Consider the following 25,035-nt stretch of genomic DNA (forward strand, 5'->3'; position numbering starts at 1 on the left):
CTTGATAAATAATTCTACCACACTGCCTTTCAGAGGTAGTTCAGCTTAAAAAATATATAAACAGGCTTGATCCTATTTAGACAAATCCATGGATGACAGAAGCCTTACAGCTGATTAATGAGAGAATGGTGTTCTCAGGGCTGAGTCTTACAAGAATGTGTGAGGTTCCTTCTATTCAGAGTTAGGCAGACCAGCTCTCAAGAGCCAATAGTTAAATTTTCAAGGTAAGAATTTAGGCCTTGGGAATCAATAGATATTATAGATCAGGGTTTGATTTATTGTTTTGTTGTTTGGCCAAACTGAATAAAATGTCAATAACGTACATTAAACTTAAAGTTATATCATGTGTATTTTTTCCTCCTTGGAAAGTTGGTTGTTAAATATTTACTAACATACCACTATTTTAATTCCATTACCACAGACCTACTTTCACCAAACAACAACTCAATTTCAATTCAATAAATATCTATTAAGTAAGAATTGTGTGCCAGGCACTCACTGTACAAATGTCCAATCTTTCACACAATTCACCATCAGAGAATCTCCAAATTCAGATCCTGCTCACCTCCCTCCAAAATAACAAAATTAAAAAAAAAAAATCCAAACCTTAATTTACCACAGAAGAATGTCCAACTTAAAATGCTATAATTCTTTTCACTGTGCTATCTTGGGGTTAGCTGGAGATGTTTTTAAGATCTTTTTAAATCTTGGGTGTTCAGATGAGATGAAAGTTCCTGGGGAAGAAAACATTAATGATACTTTCCAAAGCCATCTCTTTCCCTAAAGGACAGAAGAATTCAACCTTGCTGATTATTCAAGCGCCACCTAGAAAGGTAACATGAGGGTGGATAGAGCACTGAATCTGAGAGTCAGCTCTGTCTTCAAACCTCCCACTTAGCTCTATGGTCCAGAGACAGCAACTCTGGCAATAGATAAGATGCAGGGAAGTCAGGAAGACCTGAGTTCAAAACTAGATTTAGGCATTAATTTGCTATGTGATCCTAGGAAGTTCAGCTCTGTCTACCTCAGCTTCCCCAACTGTAAAATGGAGATAATAAATAACATCTACTTGCCAAGTTTATTTTAACACTCAAATGAGATAATATTTGTAAAGCACCTGGTACATAATAAGCACTTAATAAACATTTGTTTCCTTCCCGGAACAGGTCACTTAACTTGTATGAGTTCCATTTATTTTCTATAAAATAGATGTAACAGAACATTCCTTGCATGTTTATTGTATGCTCAAGTGCTTATTAGGGGCTTATTGTTTGTAGCAGTCATTGGATATCCCTGGCTAAAAATGAGCTAAATTCAGATTCTCTTTAGACCTGAGCCCTCGGTAAAGGAAAATATGAGTGACACAGATGATTATCAGAGAGAAGGCTTCAAGTTTGAACCCTGTCCTCTGGGTGAGCACTACACCAGAGGAGGGATGAAATGCCAAACCAGAGAAGAACAGATGGAAGGCACAACTTGCTTCACAAAGTCCTATCAAAAAGACAACTTAAAAGGAATTTATTTTTTCAATGTCGTCAACCAACTTGACAAAACAATCCCTCTCAATTACAATATCACCCAGAAAGCAGACAGTAACAGCCTGAGTGCTGAAAATAAGAAAGAACAGAAGTCCTGTGCATTTTCTGTGTATGAAGCCTTAGCAGATGTTGAAAGAATTTACAGACAGGATAGGAGAGAGGGAGACATTGTAGGTATGACCAAGCGGGCAGGTCACCTGTGAAATGAATGCAGGCACACTACAGGCCTACTTGGGATGTTTTCCTACATGACAAAGGGGGAAAAATGAGGGCAAAGCTGGAACAAATCCAACATTTCCTGTTAGTAATTCAGAGTGGTTTTTCTTCAGAAGGAGGCTAGCATCTTGGCCGTGGTGTTTGTTTCTGGGAGGCTGGGCTAGGGCCGGAAGGAATCACAGCAACTTGGTGAAAAAAAGGGAGCTCAGAGAGCATCAATCTCCCCTCCATTGGGCAGAGATCTTGTCCACAGTATCCCGAACTTAAAACATTAAGGCTAGAACTTAAACATCAATAGCCTGATTGAATTATTTTACAAGAAAGTAAACTGAGGTCCAGAAAGTGGAAGCCCAATATTAGGGAAGTTAATGGCAGAGTAAAGTCTATTTGCCCAACGTCTGCATGAATATTTGTACTGATTGATGATGAACGAGTAGCTTATGCCTTCCAGAGCAGTCCATTTCCCAGTAGTCAAACTCTGATTAAAAAGATTATCTTTAAAACCTCTTACAGCTCTATGATTTTATAATCCCTAAACTGGCCTAATTTCTCTCCCTTCACAATTAGCCAGTTAGCTCTACAATGCACTGGCTTGCATTCCTGATTTCCTTGCTCCCTTATTCTATCACTATTTAAGCCAATAGTCTTCAACACTGGGTCACCCCCACCATCTGCTTCTCTCCTACTTCCAAGTGTTTGAACACTATAAAAGAAAATCAGGAAAGCATGTTGACTAGGTCCCCTTTAATATTCTATAAACTAAAACAGGCACATTATCATCAAGAAACTTGCAGAGTGCAGACTAAAAATCAAAAAGATTCAAGTCACACTCCTCAGAACAAGGATTCCACCCCTACTTTCACCCATCTCTATAAGTGACTCTGACTCCTGTCTTATTAAGTAAATTGAAGCAATCCCTGCCAGGTTCCCTCATCTTCTCTCCTCTCCACACTGTAAAACATTTTTACTCATTTTCTACAACTTTGTTCCAACCTCCTAGGATTAGGTAGCCTTGCTCTTCATTATAGTTAACTTCTCAATTTGGGCTCTTACCTCCATTCCCCTTGCTTATCCTCTGGGACCCTGATCCCAAATATCACTCTCTAATGCCTAAAAACATCTTTAAGTTTTCTCGTGCTTAAAAAACAAAACAAAGCAAAACAACAACAAAACAAAAAACAAACAAAAAATGTTGATATTGCCATTCCCTTAAGTTACTGCCCAATTCTTCCTGTCATTTAAATGACAGCCAAACTCTCAGGATAAATAGTTTACTATTAACTGCTTCTAATTCAGCAGAGGTTCAGTTATTCAGAGGGTAAATATTGCCCTCTTAAATCTGGCTTCTGACCCTATTGCTTAACAAAAACTGCTCTGCAAATCACTAATGATCTCTCTCTCTCTCTCTCTCTCTCTCTCTCTCTCTCCCTCTCTCTCTTTCCTTCCTGTCTCTCCATATATATATATAACACAAACACACATATATTTTTCCTCAATTACATGTAAATAAAATTTTTTTTAACTTTCAATTTTCAAATTCTGAGTTCCATTTTTTCCCTACCTCTCTCCCCTCTTCTTGAGAAAGCAAGCAATTTGATATACATCAAACATGGGCAGTCATGCAAAACATTTCCAAATTAGCCATGTTGCAAAAGAAATGTAGACCAAGAAAAAAAAATACCCCAAGAATTATAAAGTTTAAAAGGTATGCTTCAATTTGAATTCAGTCTCCATCAGTTATTTCTCTGGAGATAGTGTTTTCATTGTAAATCCTTTGGGAACACTAATGACCACTTAATTGCTGAATTTCAATTTTCATCCACCTTTAACTTTCTGTAGTATTTGACATAGATAACCATCCCTTCCTTCTAAAGATGTTCCCCTCCTTCAGTTTTTTTTTTTTGTATTTATGAAAAGGTGTTCTTTTATTCCACTTGTGTCTTTATCTCATTTCCTCCCATATTCTCCAAGATTTTTAACTTTTCCCTATCTACCTTCCCTACTGCCTTTAAACACACCCAATCTTCTCCATACTTAAAGAACCTTCACAAGACTCCACCTGGATTAGTATCCTCTCTAAACTCCTTACCTTCTCAGCTAAACTCCTAGAAAAAGAACCTATCCTCTCTCTCTCTCTCTTCACTTCTTTCCTTCTGGAATTCCACCTTGTCATTCAACAGAAACTGCTCTCTCCCATGTTATCAATGACATTTTAATGGAAAAATCTGATGGTTTTTTACTCAGTTCTCATACTTTCTCATCCTATATGCAGCGTTTGGCTTGACTAGTTAGCCTTTTCCTCCTAGATATTCTCTCATCTCTGGGTTTTTGTAACATTACCTCTCCTGCTTCTCCTTCTACCTGTTTCACAGCTCTCTCATGACCTCCTTTGCTTGAATCATTGTATATAAAAACACACAGAGAGATATTCACACATGTGTATTTTTATGTGTATATACACTTATATGTATATATGTATATCTGCAAAAATATACACATATATCTCTCTCTTTCTCTTCCTCTTTCTCTCTGTCTCTCTCTGTCTCTCTGTCCCTGTCCCTGTCTCTGTTTCTTCCTCTTTCGTTCTTTCCCTCCTGTCTCTCTCTGTCTCTGTCTCTCTCTCTTTCTGTCTCTCCCCCTCTCAATCTCTCTATTTCTCTCAACATGTTCCCTAAATAGGAGTATATTCCAAGGTCCTCTAAGCTCTCTTGTCTCTCTACATTCTCTCTCTTGGTAACTGCGTCAGCTCCAGAGGATTTACCAATCAATCATCTCTAAGCAGGTGACTCAGATCTATATAGTTCATAGATCTGCATGTCTCCTCTGAGCTTCAATCCAATTTCTATTAGACATTTTAAATTGGATGTCCCAGAAACATCTCAAAATCACCATATCCAAAAGAGAAGCACTGACATTCTCCCCAAATCCTCCCCTCTTCCAGATTTCCCTCTTTCTGTTTGAAAGCACTGACATCCTTCTAATTTCTCAGCTTCCTAAATAAGTCATTTGTCCCATTAAAATGCAAGCTTCTTGCATTTTACTAATTATATCTGGCCAAGTCATTCCGCTAACTCAATCAACTCCTCTGCCTCCCTACTGCCTCTAGGATAAAATATAAAGCATCCTGTTAGACTTTAAAATTCTTTACAACCTGAGTGCAACCCATCTTTGTGGCTTTATTATTGACTTTTCCCAACTCTGAAATCCAGGTAAACTGTTTTCCTCTCTGATCCTTATATACAATACTCTAAATTCTTTGCAGTGGCCATCTTACATGTCTACAATATCCTCCTGCCTTATCTCTACAAGACAGCATCCTTTCTCTTTTTTCAAAATACAGTTTCAAGCACCATCTTGAATACAAATCATTGCCTGATTCCCTGCAAGTGTACATGCCCTCTCTCCAAAATTACCCTGTATTTACAAAATTTGTATTTATTAATTTTATATTTATTCTGTGTATACTCATTCATGTACTTATGAATTCCCTCATCAGAGCATACATGCCTTATGAGTAGGGATTGACTGATTCCTTGTATCTGTATCCCTAATTTCTAGCACACAGTAGGTTCGTTATTATTGCTTGATGATTAATTGACTGATGATCTGTTCCTTTTCTATGTATTTGTAGGATCACAGAGACACAAATATTGAGCTGGAAGGGACTTTAGAAGCTATCTAATTAAACTCCTTCCTTGTATAAAATGTAGAAATCAATAACCAGAGAAATTGTCATCTGCCCAAAGTCAACCAGGTAATGTCAGAGGCAGAATTTGAATCCATGTCCTCTGACTCCAGACTAGTGCCCTTGTACCTACCTGATGCCCGATTCATCCATCTGGGCAGGGACCATCTTTAGCTTCTTTTTGCATTTCCCATACTCAGTACAGTACATGCCACATGATAGATATTTAACAAATATCTGCTGATTAACTGATTATCTTCCTATCATGTGTGAATATTCTTTCCTCAAGACTATCTTAGGAACAATTCTCATACTATACCCAGTCTGGTTGCCAACTTCTATTTATCTGTATTATTATTAAGTGAAAATCAAACAAACTACTCCAAGTGATGTCAGGGAAGATCAGAGCACAGGTCATTAATTCAAGAATTCATTATCTATTCCCCCAAACCATCCCTCTTCCTGGCTTCCAAATTACTATGGAAGGTTCCACCCTCTTCCTAGTACCTACTTCCATGTCACTCTACCTCTCAAGCTCACTCGACTCACATATCTATTGTCAAATTCTTTGAAACGTCTCTCACGTTCATCTTCTTCTCTCTATCCACAGTTACCATGCTAGCTCAGTCAATAACGCTTCCCCCCAGAATATCGCAACAGCCTCCAATGTTTGTCTGATGTCTCTCCTTGTTCTAATCACAGCCATCAAAGTGCAGGTCTGTAGCTCAAGAAGAGCCAGTAGTTGCCTTTTACTTCCAGAATCCCCATAAGTAGTCTTCTGTTTGGCATTTAGAGTCCCTCTCTACCTGTTTCCTTTCTAATTTTCCAATCTTCTTATACCCTTCACACACACCAGTTACGCTAATTTCTTGTTCTTCCAATATGGTGCTCCATTTTCCATCTCTATGCTCTTGCACAGGCTGCCTCCCTTGCCAAGTGTCCTTTGAGACTCAGCTCCAGTTTCAACTTATAGATGAAGCCTTTCGCAGTCCCCCCACCTATTAGAGCCTTCTCTTTTTAAAGTTAGCCTGTACATACTCTACAGCCCAATGTCTCAGTGGATAGAGTCCTAGCTGTAGAGTCAAGAAGATTAGAGCTCTAATCCAGCCTCAGAAACTTACTGGCTATATAACGTTTGCAAGTCATTTAACTTTTATGTGTCTCAGTTTCTTTATCTGAAAAATGGGTATAATGATAGCCCCTATTTTCTAGCATTATTGTGCGGATAAAATGAGATGATATTTTAAAGTTCTTTTCAAACCTTAAAGTGTTATAGAAATGCTAGTTATTATTGCATATTTATGTATCTTTTATATACCTATTAATATATATGTTCTTTATCTCTCTTAGGATGTAAAGCACTTTGAGGACAGGAACAAGTTTCATTTTTTATTTATATCACCAGAACTTAGCACACTGCCTAGGACTGAGGCAGTAAATATTAAATAAATACTTAATAATTGTTTAATGACTGATTAATTGAATGTTGGGTCTGGAGCCATTTAAATCCCACCTCTGATGCTGACCATCTGTGTGACCCTGTACAAGTCACTTAATAAAATCACCATCTATAAGATGAAGGGATTGAGCTAGATGGCTACTGAAGTTGCTTCTAACTCTAGTTCTGGAAGCAGCTAGATGGCATTATGGATAGATAGCTGGACCTAGCATCAAGAAGATCCAATTCAAATTCCACCTCAGACACTGGCTGTATGGCTGCATTTAATCATTATTTACCTCAGTTTCTTCAACTATAAAATGGAGGTAATGATAGTACCTAACCCAGAGAATTGTTAGAGGGATCAACTGAGATAATAATTGTAATATGCATAATACAGTACCCGATATATAGCAGGTACTTAATGAATGTTTCCCTCCTTCCTTCTTCCCTAGATCTATGATTATTCATGTTATCATAAGTATAACCTCTCTAATTTTAATTATTTCATTTTACCTCTGGTCTCTCTATCCATCAGTGCCTTCCTGAAGCCATCAATCCTGCTCTAATATCATTTTCCCCTCTTTCCAATCTTGACCAACTCATGGTAGATATCTTGTCTTCTTGAATCCCTTGCCCCTTGATCACACTTTGTCAAAACCCAACTATAAATGTGCCATTCACTTCTCCCACATCTAATCACATCCTGCTGAATGGCACTAGAGAAAGTCACACAACAGTTGCCTCAGTCCACTACTAATGTATCTAATTTTATTTAATGGCATCTGGGTCTTTCATTCTCGCAAGGCTACAACTGAAAATGATCTAAGTAATTTTTAATATATGACACATCCATAGAATATGCATTTTCTTGCAGTGTGGATAAGTATTTTTATTTTGTATAGATTGTTTTATATATGTGTTTACATGTTTACACACATATATGCACATAATTATATATGTGTACACATTACATAGATACATATTCATATCTATGCACAAAACCCACACACACTTTTGTGTCTAAACATATATATGAATATATATATGTGTGTGTATATATATATATATATATATATATATATATATATATATATGAATAAATGACCATTTCACTAGTAACTGATTTACAGTTTTGCTATCTCAAATGAATGAAAATTCCCAAATGGATGAAACATTCTCAAACTTGTCTTCTTGGTTTCTTTCTGATTCAAATAGACAGAAGTGTTCAGGGGAAATAAATTATTTTAAAACACGCATACACACATAAACTTGCCAAAGTGACTGCCCTATAATGCAAGTTTATCCACATCATTCCCCTTCTCTAGAAGTTCCATCAACTCCCATTTGCCTCTAGGATAAAATACAGATTCCTCTGTTTGGCACTTAAGAGATCTTTATGACAAGTCCAGATTGGTCTAAAAATCTGTTCCAGATTTAAATATATACTTCCCTTCTAGGGAAAATTCTAGTCAAACAGGCCTACCTTCCATTTCTTATACACAACACGACATCTCCTTTCTGTACAACCATGGCCAGGTTATCCACCATGCTTGGAATATACTCTTTCCTCGCTTCCTCATTTCTACCACTTAAAATCTTTCAAAGTTTACCTCTAACATGAAGACTTTGCTGGATCCCCTCTCACTAGCTACTAGTGTGCCCCCAAAATTATTTATTAAGCTCCACCAAGAAGCATTTATCAGGTCCTTAATGTATATATCAGGCAGTATGTGATACAATGGCAGTACAAAGAAAGGCAAATGGTCTTTAAGGTGCTTACATACCAACTGAAGAAATAAATGGATACAAGATACAGAAAGAGGGAGATAAACTTCAGGGAGTATCCTAGTTGCTGGGGAGACCTACAGAAGGGCTCCTGCAGAATGTGGCAGTAGATGAGTCTAGAAGGAAATCAGAATTTAAGTCAAGTTAAAGAGGAAGAGCATTCCAGACAGGGGACAGCCAATGGAAGCAGTAAGGAGCAACAAACAGATCACTACGGCTGGATCAATGAGCTGGTGCAGGGGAGTAACGTGTTAAAAATTCTAGAAAAGTAGGAAGGGCACGGGTTATCAAAAGCTTTAAATGGCAAACAGAGCATTTACATAGCATTTCAGAGGTAACAAGAAGCCACTGCTGATCTGGGAACAGGAAGGGGACAAGATCAAACTATAAGAAACACTCTTTGGGTATTTGAATGAAGAAAGAATTAGAAGGGGAGGAAAGCTCAAGGTAGGAAGATCAATTAGGAGGCCGATGTAACAGTCTGGGCCGATGAAGGTCTGAATTAGAGCCCAGGAGATGTATTTGAGAAGAAGGGGCCATATGCAAAAACCTGTCTGTGAAGGCAGAAATTTGACAAAAAATTAGACTATGGGGATGATGTTTAATAAGGATCAGGTACAACTTCCAAGCCTGGGTGACTGGCAGGGAAGGGAAGTTTAGAAGCAGGGAGGATTTTGGAGGAAAGATGAGGCTTTCTGTTTTGGATATGCCTGTGGGATATGTGATTCAAGAAGCATTGGTGATGCAAGACTGGTCTTATTTTTTTTAAGTCACTTTAGTTGATTTCTATTTCAGAACTTTTCTTTGATGTGGTTAAAGGAATGATTAGAGCATTATTTATACATTATTAAAGATAAGATCACCACAATTTTGTGCAATTTAACATTTTACAATTTGTAATGCTCCTATTGAATGAAATCAGATTTTCATATTATTCTGAGAAAAATCTGCATGGAGCAGCAGATAGTACAATGGATAGAGGACTTGGTCTGAAGTAATGAAAACACGAGTTCAAATTGAACCTCAGATAATAACTGTGTGACCCTGAGGCAAATCACTTATTCTGCAGCCTCAGTTTTCTTACCTGTAAAATGGGGATAATAATAGCATGGTCTTCCCAGAATGTTGTGAGGATCCAAAAAGACTATATTTATAAAGTGCTCCATATAATTCCTGATACATAGTAAGCACTATATAAATGTTAGCTAATCTTCTAGAGATGATCACTAAAATTAGAAGAACTGGGGAAAATCATTAATAAGTTGGCAAAGATGCAAAAGAAGAAAGGGCTAGAACATAGCCTTGGGGGACACCCACAATTAGTGGGCATGATATGAATATACAGTAAATAAAATTAAGAAGGCATAATCAGATGATCATTAGGAGAACTAGGAAAGGCACTATCATAAGAACTGAGAGAAGAGAAATTATCGAAGAGAAGAAGGTGATGGGCTTGACACCACCCATGGTGTCAAAGCCTGCAGAGAGATTGAGAAGAATGAGAATTGAGAAAAGGTCATTGGATTTGAAATTATCAGAGAGAAGGTGATGGGCAATGTCAAGGCCTACAGAAAGACTGAGAAGAGTAAGAAATGAGAAAAAGTCATTGGATTTGAAGGTGAAGAGATCACTGGTAATCTTGTAGAGAGCAGCTTCAGTTGAATGGTGGCACTGGAAACCAATCTACAGAATGTTTAGAAGAGAGTGAGAGGAAAGGAAGCTGAAATGAGGATTGTATAAAGTTTTCTGGGGTGGTCAAACACGAAAGGGAAGAGAGACATCAGATGATTGTTGGAAGGGATGATTAGATGAAGAGATTTTTAAGGATAGAGAGGAAATGATCAAGGACACATAGACTGTGCCATAGTGAGCAGTGCCATAGTGATCAGAACACTGGGCTTGGAATGAGCCATCATCATGAATTCAAGTTTGGATTCAGATGCTTATTAGCAGCACGATCTTGGGGCAAGTCACTTAACCCTATTTGTCTCTGTTTTCTCATCTGTAAAATATAAAATGAGAATGAATGGTAAATGACTCCAAGAAAACTCCAGTCAGACAAAACTGAAAAACCAACTAAGAGAGATGAGCCTACTTGTAGAAGGCAGGGAAGCATCCAGTAGACAGTAGAAAAAGACTAGAGAGAATGATAAGAATTTTAGTGGGAACATTCTAGTAAGGTAAGAAAGGCTCCAATCAAGGGAATGAAAAGGAAAGGGGCCACATCTTCATTAGGTACCAGAATGAAAGAGGAGATGATGGTGAAAACAGATGTCTGAGCAAAATGAGACAAGAAGGGAAGAAGATTTTGGCTTATGGCCTGCATTTTTTCTGCACTTATGAGGAACTGAGAGGATGAAAGGAGGAGGATACTGTGGGAGGTTTGAGAAGAGCTGAGAAGATTTATGCAACCACTGTGGAGAAGAATAAGGAAAAGGGTTTCCTTGCTACAAGGGCCATGCCAGATAACACAAATTGGTAGTTCCATCTATCAAGTTATCTCCTACAATCTTAGTTTATACATAGGAGGCACCTCCTAAGGCTACTTTTAAGGGGTACTGGGTGGAGCATAGGCCCGAAGTCCAGAAAGCACTTTTTCCTGAGTTCAATTCTGGCCTCAGACACTTATTAGCAATGTGACTCCTGTTTGCTCCAGTATTCTATCTCTAAAATGAATTGGAGAAGAAAATGACAAACGATTGTAGTATTTTGCCAATAAAACCACAAATGGGGATCACAAAAAAAATGAAACACGATTGAAGCGACTGAACAACAAAGGTTGCTTTGGTACACTAGGATAAAAGCTAATTTATAATCAACAGATAATACATATAGTAAATCTTTAAATATCTCTGCCAACTGGGACTATAAAATAATATATGAAACTTTTCTCATGTTTTCTTTAAGAATAAATCACATGTTCAACTGTGATAGACGTGGCACTATTCAACAATGTGGTGATTCAAGCCAATTCTAATAGACTTGTGATGGAGAAAGCCATCTGTATCCAAAGAGAGGCCTATGGAGACTGAATATGGATCACAACATAATATTTTCATCTTTGGTTGTTGTTTGCCTGCTTGTTTTTTCTTTCTCATTTTCCCCTTTTGATCTGATTTTTCTTGTGCAGCATGAGAAATGTGGAAATATGTTTAGAATAATTGCCCATGTTTAGCCTCTATTGGATTACTTGCTGTCTAGGGAAGGAAGAAGGGGGAAAGAGGGAGGAAGGTAGTAAAATATGGAACACAAGGTTCTGTAGGGGTAAATATTGAAAACTATCTTTACATGCATTCTGAAAAATAAAAAGCTATTATAAAAGAAGATAAATCACAAAGATTTTATATAAATGAAAAAATAACCCTGTTTTGATAATTATTGTTAGTTTTCAGGTAGACTTTTTTTAAAGTAGGAAAAGGGTGAAAAATAATAATACCCACTTACTCATCTCCATTATTTTATAATTTGACCCTCTTTGATATAAATTCAAAATTGATTCCTGAATTCCTTTAAAATTATGTTGCTTCTAACATGTATTTTTGATCCAACTACTCTTTTCTGACTTCATCTTCTTAAGCATTATTTCCATTTGTTGAGCTGTTAGATTCTACTGTCAGTGATGGTAAGAATATATCATCTTAGAAACACTGACAGATGTATTCTATTGCATATCTATTAGTTGTCTTTCTTCCCATTTCATCTGTAAATGGCATAAGGATGATTTCATTTAATAAGGTTTCATATCAACTTTCTACAATATCATTTCCCTCACCATTTTTTCCAGTTTTATAAGGCAACACTGTATAGTCTTCTATCCTCCTCTTCTATGTCACTGGAACATACAAACTTGTAAATAAGCTTACAATTCAAAGTGATACTGTTTTTGGACATCACAGCTCTTACTTGACAAGAATCATTTTTTGGCTAGTTGATGCAGTTACTAAGTGAAACTTTAGTTAAATTCTTTATGAAATGAAGATGATGAGAGGCAGAAGGAAGACCTGAATTCAAATCTGACTTCACACATTTACTACCTATGTGATCCTGGGCAAGTTATTTTGCCAATGGTCTTTGTAAAAGAAAGAAGAAAAGAAAAGAAATGAAGATGATGGGAGCCCATATCATTACTTTTGTCATATTTTTATCATCAATAGCTTGCATGAGTATTAGGTTGGAGTTGTAATTGCACACAGTGCCCTCTTATCTTTGTATTTTCTTCTAATTTGATATTAATGCTGACCTTTTTTCCAACCAGCTGATAATCTAGCTGCATACAAATGAATGATTCTGAAATGACTCATGCCAATAGCTAGCTGCCTCCTGTCTGATAACATATTAGTAATGTCATTTTTATGGCATTATTCATTGCTTGGGGGATCCAGAATTCTCCTTAAAGAAAATATTAATGATGCACAGGTGTGAAAAGTTTCTGAGTAGACAACAAGGCTTTCATTTCTTTAATTTCTTGAATCAGAACCACATCTCCCAAAAAATTTTTGTCATCCTCTTCCCATGCAAATTTTCTAATTGAAGTCATGCTATATTAAGGTAAGTGTTGACTTTGACAAGTTCCTCGTAGAATTTCTTTATCTCTTTTTCATCTCTTCAGCAACAAATACTTACACATAAGCTCTAATTTAATTATCTTTATGGTGGTCTTTGGTTATGTTAGCCTCCAGTGAGGTACCTGACTTAAAAGACAGAAAATTGTATGGGAAAAAAGAAAGAACCATTGATAAAAAGGGACAGTCATAAATAGACACAATCTAGTGGAGTCAGGGCATTCTCCTGATCCTTTTCATCAGTGGAGAAAGTTGTGTTTTAAGGAGTCAATTCTGAGTGTGTGAAGAAAAAAAGTCATCAAATTCTGGTATAAGAATAAGAGATAGTGACTAGAAATGTAAGCTCCTCCAATAGGACGTAAATTCCTTGAAGGAAAAAAGAAGAACAGCTTTTACTTTGTTTCTTTGCATCCTTAACCACAAAAGTTCTTCTGGAATGAAATGGAATTAAAGGATAAGGAAGAAGCTTAGAGAGTAAGAGCCAGTTTGAATAACTGGGGAGTCTGGAGCAAGGTTTTTCAGATTAGGATGCCCCAACAATTTAAGATTACATTTCAGGTAGGAGATTCCTTATTTGTGTATAATTTATCTCAGATATGTCTAACCAGAGTTGAGTAAATCTTGAATAAAGAGTGAAAATTAGGTCAATATAAGGCAGCAAGTGTCCTCAGCCTATAAATCTGAGATCCACATCAATAATGAAGAGTTACATATAATGGAGGAACTGGTTTAAGAGTACAGAAACTAAGCTTGGGTCAGGAAGTTCTTGCAACTTGTTGGGGCATCTTATACAGAAGAACATTTGCCCAGGGCAGATTGTATAAAAAACCTCCCCCACTGGTGAACTGGGAAAAAGGCAAGACTTGATGCCACTGGGAGTCACATGAAAATGACTGGCATCTTAGGTCTGGCACTAAGGAACCTAAAATGGAGTATCTAGTTCATTAGTGCTTTGGGGACTGGACTCTACCTTAGTATATGATCCTGATCCCCATGGAGTTATTTCAGATCTTGGGAGTAATAGAAAAGCCCTGGGGTCACTGAGATATATGAACAGAATGGCCAGTAATCTCCACCTGAGGAAAGACCCCACCTAGATGGGAGCAGAGCATTGTGAGGATGCAGCAGATTCAGAGCCAGAGCATCATGGTGTGAAAAGGTTTGTGACAACTTCAGCACTGCGATGCAAACGCAGTCTCAAAAAATGTCTCTTCTTGTCTTCAGGCAAACAATGAAATCAACTCAACAAATGTTTTTATTTGTCTCTTCTAGAAGAATCTCTGAGGCAGTTTTTTCCCATTTTCCTGCAATTTATTTATGTATTCCAGTTTCATTTTTAGCAAGGATGTGAATATGGATGAGATTCAAGTCTTCCAGTAGTATATCTCTCATTGAATCATCAGACAAAGGCCACATATTCAAAATACCAACAGTTAAATTATTATTTATCTGGGACAGGGATTCCTAACCTTGTTTATATTATGGCCTTCTTTAGCAATCTAGTGAAGCTCTTGTGAGCTCTTCTTGAAATAAGATTTTAAATAATTAAAAGAAATGCTAAATTTCAGTTAGAGACTGATAAAAATAAAGATGTATTTTTTCACTCAAATTCACATATTCTACCCTCCACAATCCACCAAGGGTCCACAGATCCCTGGTCAAGAACTATGGAGATAATCTGTGGTCTTAAGAATTGGCTAATCCCCTATCTTTCTCAAGGTACCTAGCTTTTTCTTTCTAAAAATAAATGAATGATCCCATAATACTCTTTACATAGTAAAAGTAATAAACATGATGATAGTTTCCTTTAAACTGTAATTCTGGTATAAGAATAAGAGATAGTGATTGGAAATGTAAGCTTCTCCAATAGGATGTAAATTCCTTGAAGGAAAAAAGAACAGCTTTTATTTGTTTCTTTGCATTCTTAACCATAAAAGTTCTTGTGGAACGGAATTGTTTCCTTTCCTCCACTCTTAATTATCATCATAGAATTAAAAGAGAACATGAAAAATTGAAAGCTATCTTATATTTTTGTCTGTTTAATCGGTAACCTAACTTCTTTAATACGTGACAAATATTTCTCCATATTGAATTGACTTACATTATTCACTAGATAATAGTTTTTAAGGAAAAACTAATAAAGGTTATTACTCTCCATGAGAAAAATTCCTTAAGGCTTTCTTCAGGGAATTAGATAAGAATATTTAGAAGCTAAAAGTCTTTAGCATGGGTTGTAACTATGAGGATGCAGCAAACAGCTGAAGAATCTCCATAGATGGTAGGAAGAATATCACTCATGATACCCTGCTGCCCAAAGATGGCCAAAAAGGGGGCTAGTGATTATCCCATTAACACAGCTTCACCAATGCATTCCCCCAGCCCTTTGAGAGCGTCAGGAAGAGCAAAGGCCACAATGAGTGTCATAAAGACACACTGCCCTTATATATCACCTTCTGGCAATGGAGGCTGGTATGTTTTAGATCTAATTCTATTCAGTAAACAAGTGAAGGAAAAACATTATTTATCTATGCCTCAATGGAAGAGCTGGTAATCTCTCCCCTCATCTCTATCAGGGGAGAAATTAGGTGGTTGCAGTGGAACTAGTCGGGAAGAATTGAGTTCATAACTGGCTTCAAACACTTACTACATGCATGACTAGATGCAAGTTCCTTCACCTCTATAAAATGAGCTGGATAAGGAAATGACAAACTACTCCAATGTCTTTTTAAAGAAAATCCAAAATTGATCACAAAGAGTTGGACATGACTGAAATGACTGAAAAACAAAAGTTACTCTAAGGAGGAAAAATTTGTAAATTATAAATATTTATTTAAATCATAAATTGCAAAGGATCATTGGAGCAATAACTATCATAATGTTATTACTTTTACTATGTGAAGAGTATTATGGAGTCATTCATATTTTATTTATTTTTAGAAAGAAAAAATCAGGGACCTTGAGAAAGTTAGGAGCTTAGCCAAGAAAGGGAGCTAGGAAGCAAATTTTAAGCTCAGTTCTGATTCCAATCTCATGTTCTTTTCACTATGGCATACAGAGCGTAAGAGCAGAATAACTGAAATGTGCAGTTTTCTAAGATGATCAGCAATCAGCATAAAAGTAATTAACATTTGCATAGCACTTTAATATTTCTGAGGCACAATCTTTACACTGACCTTGTAATGGTAGCCTGACGTGGGCTGGGGCAAATGTCGCAGGAGATTTAATGGATATACCTTGCCCAGGACCACCATGACACTTTGGTGTAGAGTAGGGGGAAGGAATCCTAGCGAATGCCATTAAAAAAAATAACATCTAAAACTTTAGAGAAACAATTTGAATGGAAGAGTCGCTTCCCTGGACTCCATATAAATTGCCTCTTGACAGGTTAAAGACTTACTGGTTTAAGTCTCTCTATTCCTACAACTGGTTATCCTATTTGGCTCAGGCCCCAGACTTCAGGGTTTCAGTCTTGACTCTGCCTAGATGTGATACTCGGATGGCAAACATGGCACCAGAAAAGAAAGATAATGGGAGTGATGTCTCCCCTTCCGTAATATTTAACCTGTTCCTTCCCACGTTATAACTTGGACCTGGTTCCCACTACTGTCAGGTAAAGGTTGGACCTTTCCATTGCTTAATCAATATCACTGATTAGTAATCAACTAAGTCAACTCTGCCTTAAGTAGCGTACAACATTACTTGTTCAATTCTTATTGCATACATTTTATAGAAGAGGAAATTTCCTTGTGATTGGACCACTTGTGAATGAGATGTAGTTTATGAAAAAAGTCACTACTATGGGAACCAAGAGAACATGGTTCTGGTCCATTCCCTACCATTAATGGATGACACAGATTGCCTTTTCTGAATCATGGGAAGCTGGTGACCACCCCGCTGCTTCCTAGAGGCTGTTTCTTTCTTGGGGATTTGGGATACTGTTCTCTTCTGGCTCTTCTTCTGCCAGAGTGTTTCTTCTCATGTTCTTGTTGCAGGATCATCGTTCCTATGCCATCCCACATCTGTGTATATATTTCAGATCTTGTCCATGCCTTCTCTTTTTTCTCCACCAGTAAATCCAACAGCTCTGATGAATTCAATTATCCTACCTATGCAGATGACTCCCAAGTCTACCAATCTAACCCCTTTATCACTCTAAGCGCTAGTACTGCCATTTCTAAGACCCTGATGAGCGTCTCGAGAGTATCTCAAGCTTCTCCAAACTTTCCGTTTCTGATGAGGGTAGCACTATCCTTCCATTTATGCAGGCTTGCAACATCAGACTCATTCTTGAGTCTTGATTAGTCTTCATTCAGTCAGTTGCTAAACCTTGTCAATTCTACTTCATCAATATCTCCGGCATCCATTCCCTTCTCTTTACTCACATGACTCTTACTCCAGTATAGGTGTTTATCATCTATACTATTGAAGCAGTCAACAATTGAGATTCCCAACACCAGGACTTTCCTCTCTCTATAGCTGCCAAACTGAAATTCCTAAAATTTAGCTTTAATCATACTCCCCTACTCAAGAAGCTTCAGATTCTCCCTATTGTTTCCAGGGAAATCATGCAAATTTCTATATTTGTTTTCTAAAACCCTTCATAACCTGTCTTCAACCCATCCTAATATGATTCATATCACTTTGCATTTTGTACTTTTATGTACTAGTCAAACTAGCTTAGTTGTTATTCTCATTTATGACATTCCTTTGGCTCCATCTTCCCTATATTTCAGGAGAATATTCCCCTCCTCAATGTCACCTCCTGGAATCTCTACCTTCTTCCAAGGCTCAGCTCAGGTGACATCTAATTTATGACACTTTTCTTATTCTCCCATTGTTAATGCCTCCCTAACAATTATTTTGCATTCTCTCTCTCTCTCTCTCTCTCTCTCTCTCTCTCTCTCCCCCTCTCTCTCTTCCTCTCTCTCTCTCTCTCTCTCTCTCTCTCTCTCTCTCTCTCTTTTTCTCTCTCTCTCTCTCTCTCTCTCTCTCTCTCTATATATATATATACTATTTACATATAACAAATGCAAAAATAATTGTTATTTTAAAGTTGATTATTTTGTACTTACTATTTATTTACTCATATACCCATACACATAGGTATGTACATTTATTTTATACATACATACATACATACATACATACATACATACATATTCCTACAACTGGTAATCCTATTTGGCTCAGGCCCCAGATTTCAGGGTTTCAGTACTGACTCTGCCTAGATGTGATTACCTGGGTGCCAAACATGGCACCAGAAAATATATTCAAATTTTATATACAAACTTTAAAATAAGAATTATTTTGCATTTGTTGTATATGAATAACAATTATTTTGTTATTTTTCATTTAGATATATAAATAACATTATATATAACTTTGCATTTATTACATATTGTTTTATATAATGTAATATATAATACAATATATAGTTATATATCTGTTATATATAAATAATTTTTGCATTTGTTATTTATACATCTATAACATATGTATATAATATATTTATACATATACATAAAACAAAATAATTGACATTTTAAAATTTATTATGTCCTATGTACATGGTAAATACAAAATAGTTTTTGAAATAAATATATCAGATATAAGTATATAATATACAGCATACATATTTCCCAATAATAGTAATGATATAATAACAATAACTAACATTCAGTAGAATCTGCATCTAGGTACTGCGCTAAGAGCTTTTTAATTATCTCATTTGATTCTCACAACAACCCTGAAAGGCAGATGCTGCTATTATTCCTATTTTATAGATGAGGGAACTAAAGCAGACAGGAGCCAAGTGACTTGTCTAACTTGCCTAGGGTCACAAAGCTAGCAAAAGCCTGAGAATGCATATAAATTCAGGTCTTCCTGACTCTAGATCCACCTTGCTATCTAATTGCCTCAATGAGTAAGCCGCTTGAAAGCAGAGACTGTTTAGTTTTTGTTTTTATTTCTGCAAAACTTAAGATAACACCTGGCACACATATTTAATCAATGTTTGCTGAATTGAAATGAATTGAATTTTACCAGAAGTTGCCATCACAGTAGAGAAGCAGAAAAATCATTATTACAAAAAACCAAAGGGCTTAACATCTCAGCTGGAGAATAAATCATTTGCCCCCAGGATGTATCCAGAGTCATTTTGCTAGTCCATTCCCACCCTGTGTATCCATCCCCTGTTCAATGATGGATTCCACTCTTCCCCTTCCCACCTAGACCCCCAGATCACAGAACAGGAGCAGGTAGAAGGTAACCCATCTCAAGGGTGGGGATCTGGATCATTGGGGGACAGTCAGATTTTCTTTCCTGTTCCCACAGAGCTGAAGTTATTACTAAGTCAGTGCAGACTTCCAAAGCATCATGATCTCTGTGGGTGATTCCTCCACCAACACTGATCCTGAGCCACTCCACACTTCAGCAGACAATACTAATGACTTTCTAGAGCAGAACCAATCCCTCTCCTGGTGCTTAACCTCCAGAAGGCAGCTCTGGGCCAGATTGGACTTTGGGTGACAGATATTGCTGGGTCTGTAAAAGAGCACGACGCCTTAGGATGGCACCTGGACCAGAAATCAAAACAACTGGAATCGATTTCTCTCTCCCTTCCTGGGAACTGATTAACTACTGTGGACCTCAGGTGCTTCATATGTAAAAAGACAGGGACTACATGATCCATGAGGTCCCCTCCAGCTCCAAATCAAAAACCCTGTTTTAAGGATTTCCACCCTCCTAGTAATAGGACAACCTCAACTCACAAATACAAGCCAAACACAAACTCTCCTTTTTTATATATCGATAATTCAAAACTGGATGCAGAAATTTTAAATAACAACAATAACAAAAATAATTAAATTAAAACTTCCTGAAATTGAGCAGTTTGAAGGAGTAATAGACACTTATAGAGGTTTACTGCTTAGAAAAATCGACAAGCATGTATGAAATGTCTCCCCTCTTCCAGGTACTCCTCATAGGGTTGAGTGTGCAGATACTACTTCCAAGGGGCCATCTGCCAGGACTTGGACCCCTCTGTCATAGAACCCACAACCCCTAGTGTGGCAGTAAGTCACAAGGAGGTCCCAGCAGAGAAGGGCATCAGCACAGGGAGCCCCATGGATCCTTGTAGGCCGAACCATCAGAATCCTACCCAGACATAGTAGCAGCTTAGCATTTGTTCTCACAATATGGCTCAGGGGAGTCCGCCTCAATGAGTAAGATGTGTTATGTAAGCCGCTTTTCAGTAGGCTCTGCATTTATCAAAGAGAACCTAAAATAATACAGAAAAGCAACAGCCCACCTCCAAAACACATGCTCCCTTAGAGCAGCCTGGCATTTCCTAAATCCCCCGATCATCATTCTGGAAACTGGCAAAGAGAAAGAAGTATCTTCCTTCTTTCTCCCTCCCTCCCTTTCTTCTCCTTTCCTTCCTTCCTGTTTTCCTCTCTTCCCTCCCTTTCTTTCCTTCCATCTTTCCTACCTTTCTACCTTCCTTCCTTCTTTTCTCTCCTTTTTCTTCTCTTTCCTTCTTTCTTCTTCCTTTCTTCCTTTTTTCTTTCTTTCCTTCCTTCTTTTCCCTCTTCCTTCCCTCCCTTTCTGTCTCCCTATTTTTCTTTATTTATTTCTCTTCCTTCCTTCCTTCCTTCCTTTTCTTCTTCCTTTCTTCCTTCCTTCCTTCCTTCCTTCTTTCCTTCCTTCCTTCCTTCCTTTCTTTCTTTTTCTTTCTTTGCTTCCTTTCTTCCTTCCTTTCATGATTTTTTTTTAATAGAAACTATTAGAAATCTTCCCAAAGGCCTCCATTCCCTAAAAAAAAAAAAATCTTACTCCCACTGGACAAAGACACGCATTTCAAGCAGTCTCGTGGCATATGTATGAGTTCCCTTTTGCTCTTTGAGACTAGGAGGAAAGTCTTAGCTATGTAACCTTCTAGCACTGGTAAAACAAAGAAGTCCTAATAATAATAACCACCTTATAACAACCATATATGGATGGATGGCATTTGATAGCTTACAAAGCATTTTCAATTCAATAAGACCAACTATGTGTCAGGTAACATGCTAAGCAAAAAGGCTTGGGTTCAAATCCAGTCTCGGGTATTTACTAGATATGTTAATCTGAGAAAGTCACCTAACTTTTCTCTGTACCTCTGTTTCTTCATCTGTAAACTTTAGAAGTTGGGTCTGACTGCCTGTTAGCTTCTAATCCATAACCCTATGAAAGACAACAATGAAATATCCCTATTTTTCTTATCTTCCTAGATTTTCAAAATCTAGGTAGGAGTTGGTATTTTTATTTCCATTTTATGGAAGTAGAAAAAAGACTAAATGATTTTCCAAGGGTCGCACAGGAATTTCCTGACCAACTAAAACCTGAATCCAGGCTCTCTTTATTCTTGATCCAATCTACTTTAAATCCTTTTAGTCACAACAATATTGTGTGGTAGAAAGACTGTTGGATTAATAGTCTGGGAACTGAGTTCAAATCAAATCTTTCTCCTTAATTATGTTAGTTTAGACAAGTCACTTAATTTCTCTAATCCTCATCAGCTTCTTCTTCTACAAAATAAGGAAATGACCTTTCAAAGTCACTTTCTCTAACCATGATTGGCTCTTTCTTCTTTAAAATAAGGAGATAAATGCTTGCATTCTCTCCAATTCTGAGTCAACCTTCAAGGGGGGAAGAGGATAACTATATGTGCCAGGTATGGTACTAAGTGATTCTTGTAAGTATAATCTTGTCTAAGGATTACAACGATACCATGAGGTAAGTGTTTTTATTATTTTCATTTTATGGTTGAGGAAACTGAGGAATAAAGAAGTGAAGGGAATTCCCAGGATCCCATAGCTAGTAAGTAAGGTAAGATTTGAACTCAGGTCTTCCTGACCTGGCACTTTATCTACTTCATCACCTAGCTTCCTAAAACAATTATTAAGCATCTGCTGTGGGCAGACACTGTACTAAGTGATGGGAAAATTTAGCTTAGAATTCCCACCCATCTGATCTTCAGTAGGTAAGCAAGGAAGAGGACAAAGGTATTGTTGGGTCCTAACTTACTGGGACCCCTTTTCTGGTTTCCCTGCCTATGAAGAGAGATCAAGATTCCCATAGGGATCATCAGCTGTTGGGAAAAAGGCATCATTAAAACTGGCCTCTGCTACAGGTCCACATGGCAATCATACCAGCTTCCCTTCCCAAGAACCAAGCTAATAATTCTTTTAAACAAACAGATCTTGCATATGTTAGTACAGTCTTGGTTAACCCATCTTGTATTTCTTTGGCAGAAGGTACAGTACAGGGTTCTTTCTTGAAATAGAAACATCAATGAAGCTAGGATGCTTGCATGTGGGATCACTAAAATAATACTGACTTTTACTTTACATCAAAAGGCCAGGGTTTTAATCATAGAGACTCCCTCTCTGTCTTATGAAACAGTTACAAACTCTTAATCTTAGAAGGAGCCTTAGAAATCATCCAGTTGTGAGACCAAAGGTTTTTGGATTTGGTGCTGGAGGGGAAATTTGAATCCAATTAATCCAACCTCATTTTAAGACAACCATTACTTAGTAGATCAGGATTTGAATTTATGTCATCTACATCTGTACCTAAAAACCCTTTTCCACTAATTCAAATTAGCTTTACAAGACCATCATCATGATGGTTTGTGAATAACAAAAAAAATTCACCTACTTGAAGGTAAATTTTTGATGATTTGATCCTGGGAACTTAGTCCTTGAAACTATATACAAAGACTTTCAAGTTTGAGAGAAATTTCAGAACTTAGGTTTCACTCTCATAGCCCTCAAATGTTCAAGGTCCCCTCTGTTAATTGTCTTTATGAAGATTCAAGTCTAAAAATAGGATTCTTTCTCCTCAGGTAGATCTTTTATAAAGGAAGAAAGAGAATCCCTGACCTCAGAGAGCTAGCTTCCAGTGTAATGGGAAAGATAAATCCCCTCTTGAAAAAATTCCTATTCTGAAATGGAGCATTGCCTCTAAATATTCACTGAGACATTATGGAGGAAAATGAAGGTTGATATGTGGTTGGGAACAAGAGCCACAGTCTTTGATCCCCTAGAAACACAGAATCTCCTAGGTGACCTCCATTGACTGGAGGAGGCTCAGGATTCAGTAGAAGCCAGAGTGCAATTTTGGCGATAGGGGAAATATTGTTTGAATGAACAGGATCTTCAGGCTGGGAAAGAAAAGACTTCAAGGTCTTCAAATATTTAAAGAGTTGTCAGTCAGAAGAACTCATGTCTTTCTGGCCCAAGGTCTGATGTGCTCCATTGCTCCACTTGGCTGCTTAGTTGGCCACTAATATGGCCTCCATTTCTGAGATGCAAAGTTCCACTAATTATCTACCAGAAAAATAGAAATCTGAATACGGGGCTATTTCTTTGAAGCTCCAGTGAGTTTCCTTAATGCTCAAGGATGTTTGGTAGGACCATAGTCTCACTGGTCTTTTTGATGTTCCTCCAACAAAGAATTTCATCTCTTGCTCTGGACATCTCTCTGACTGGCTACTTTGCCTTATCTCCACCCACCTATTGGCTCCTGATTTCTATTACATCCAGCTAAAATACTGCCTCACCAGAACTCCTTTCCAATCCATTTTAATTCTAGTGCCTTCCTTCCATTGATTGTTTCATATTCATCCTGATTTTACTCTGGTTAGACACAGGTGTTGGCATATTGTCTCCCCTATTAGACTGTCAGTTCCTTGAGATCAGATACCTTCCTGACTTTTGGTATCCCCAGTGCTGGCCACAGTGCCCGGCACAAGCAGTGCTTATGGACTGCCCTAACATTGACTTTATCTGGAGATGTTCCTCCCTTCCTGCCACCCCTTCCAGTCCAGCCTCATCCTTCATGACGCTCTTATTCACCCTACCCTGACCCATCTCCTCCTCACCTGCCTTCCCACTTAAGGCAGCTCGATTGCACAGTTCTGCTCTACATGGACCACTCCGTCCCACAGAGGGGTTTCCTGACTGCCTAATACTTAAAAATCTCTGGCATTGAAACCTAAGACTCTCTAAATACAGGCAGAAGCATAGAATCACAGAAATGAAGGAGGAAGGGACTAAGTATTTATAGAGTGCCAACTATTTGCCAAGCACTTTTTAAATTTTATTTTATTTTTGTGGAGGCAGTTGAAGTTAAGTGATCTGTCCAGGGTCACACAGCCAGGAAGTGTTAAGTGTCTGAGGCCAGATTTGAACACAGGTCCTCCTGACTTCAGGGCTGGGGAAAGCACTTTTTTACAAATATTTTATTTCATCTTTACAACACTGGGAGGAAGAGGCCATCATTATCCCCATCTTACAGTGGTGGCAAACCCAGGGTAAGTGACTTGCCCAGAGTCACACAGTTCATGGTGGAGGCCGGGTTTGAGCTTCAGGTCTTCCTGACCCCAGGCCCAGTACTTTACCAATAGCATCACCAGCTAAGTGTGCAGGACCTGAGATAAGGATTGCAGGCCTGTGACCCTGCAGAGGATACAAAGGGGCTGATGCGGCCAGAGCTGGTTCAGATCTGCACTCTTTAGGCTCTCTGTACCCTCAGAGCAGTCATCATGGGAATTCAGGCAAACCTACCAAGGAGCCAGCTGCCTGAAACCCAAGGGAGATGTCAGCTGGCTGGAGAAGCATTCCACAAAGTAGGCCTTAGCACCCCCTCCACCAAAGCATTCTAGGAAAGGCCGTTCCTCTGAGGGAGAAGACAAATGATCCTGTATATGAGGGTAGCTCTGAAAAATGCACAGAAATCTTGAGAAGAATGAGTCTAAATTCCCATAGA

General features: G+C 37.8%; 1 protein-coding gene across 1 annotated transcript in view; it reads right to left on the reverse strand.

Annotated features, from left to right (window-relative positions):
• CDYL2 (chromodomain Y like 2) overlaps positions 1 to 25,035 on the reverse strand; it is a 280,118-nt gene that overhangs the window by 61,862 nt on the left and 193,221 nt on the right. The window lies entirely within an intron of this gene.

The sequence above is a fragment of the Antechinus flavipes genome, chromosome 2 (genome assembly GCF_016432865.1).
Source record: "Antechinus flavipes isolate AdamAnt ecotype Samford, QLD, Australia chromosome 2, AdamAnt_v2, whole genome shotgun sequence".
In the NCBI taxonomy this organism is placed as follows: domain Eukaryota; kingdom Metazoa; phylum Chordata; class Mammalia; order Dasyuromorphia; family Dasyuridae; genus Antechinus; species Antechinus flavipes.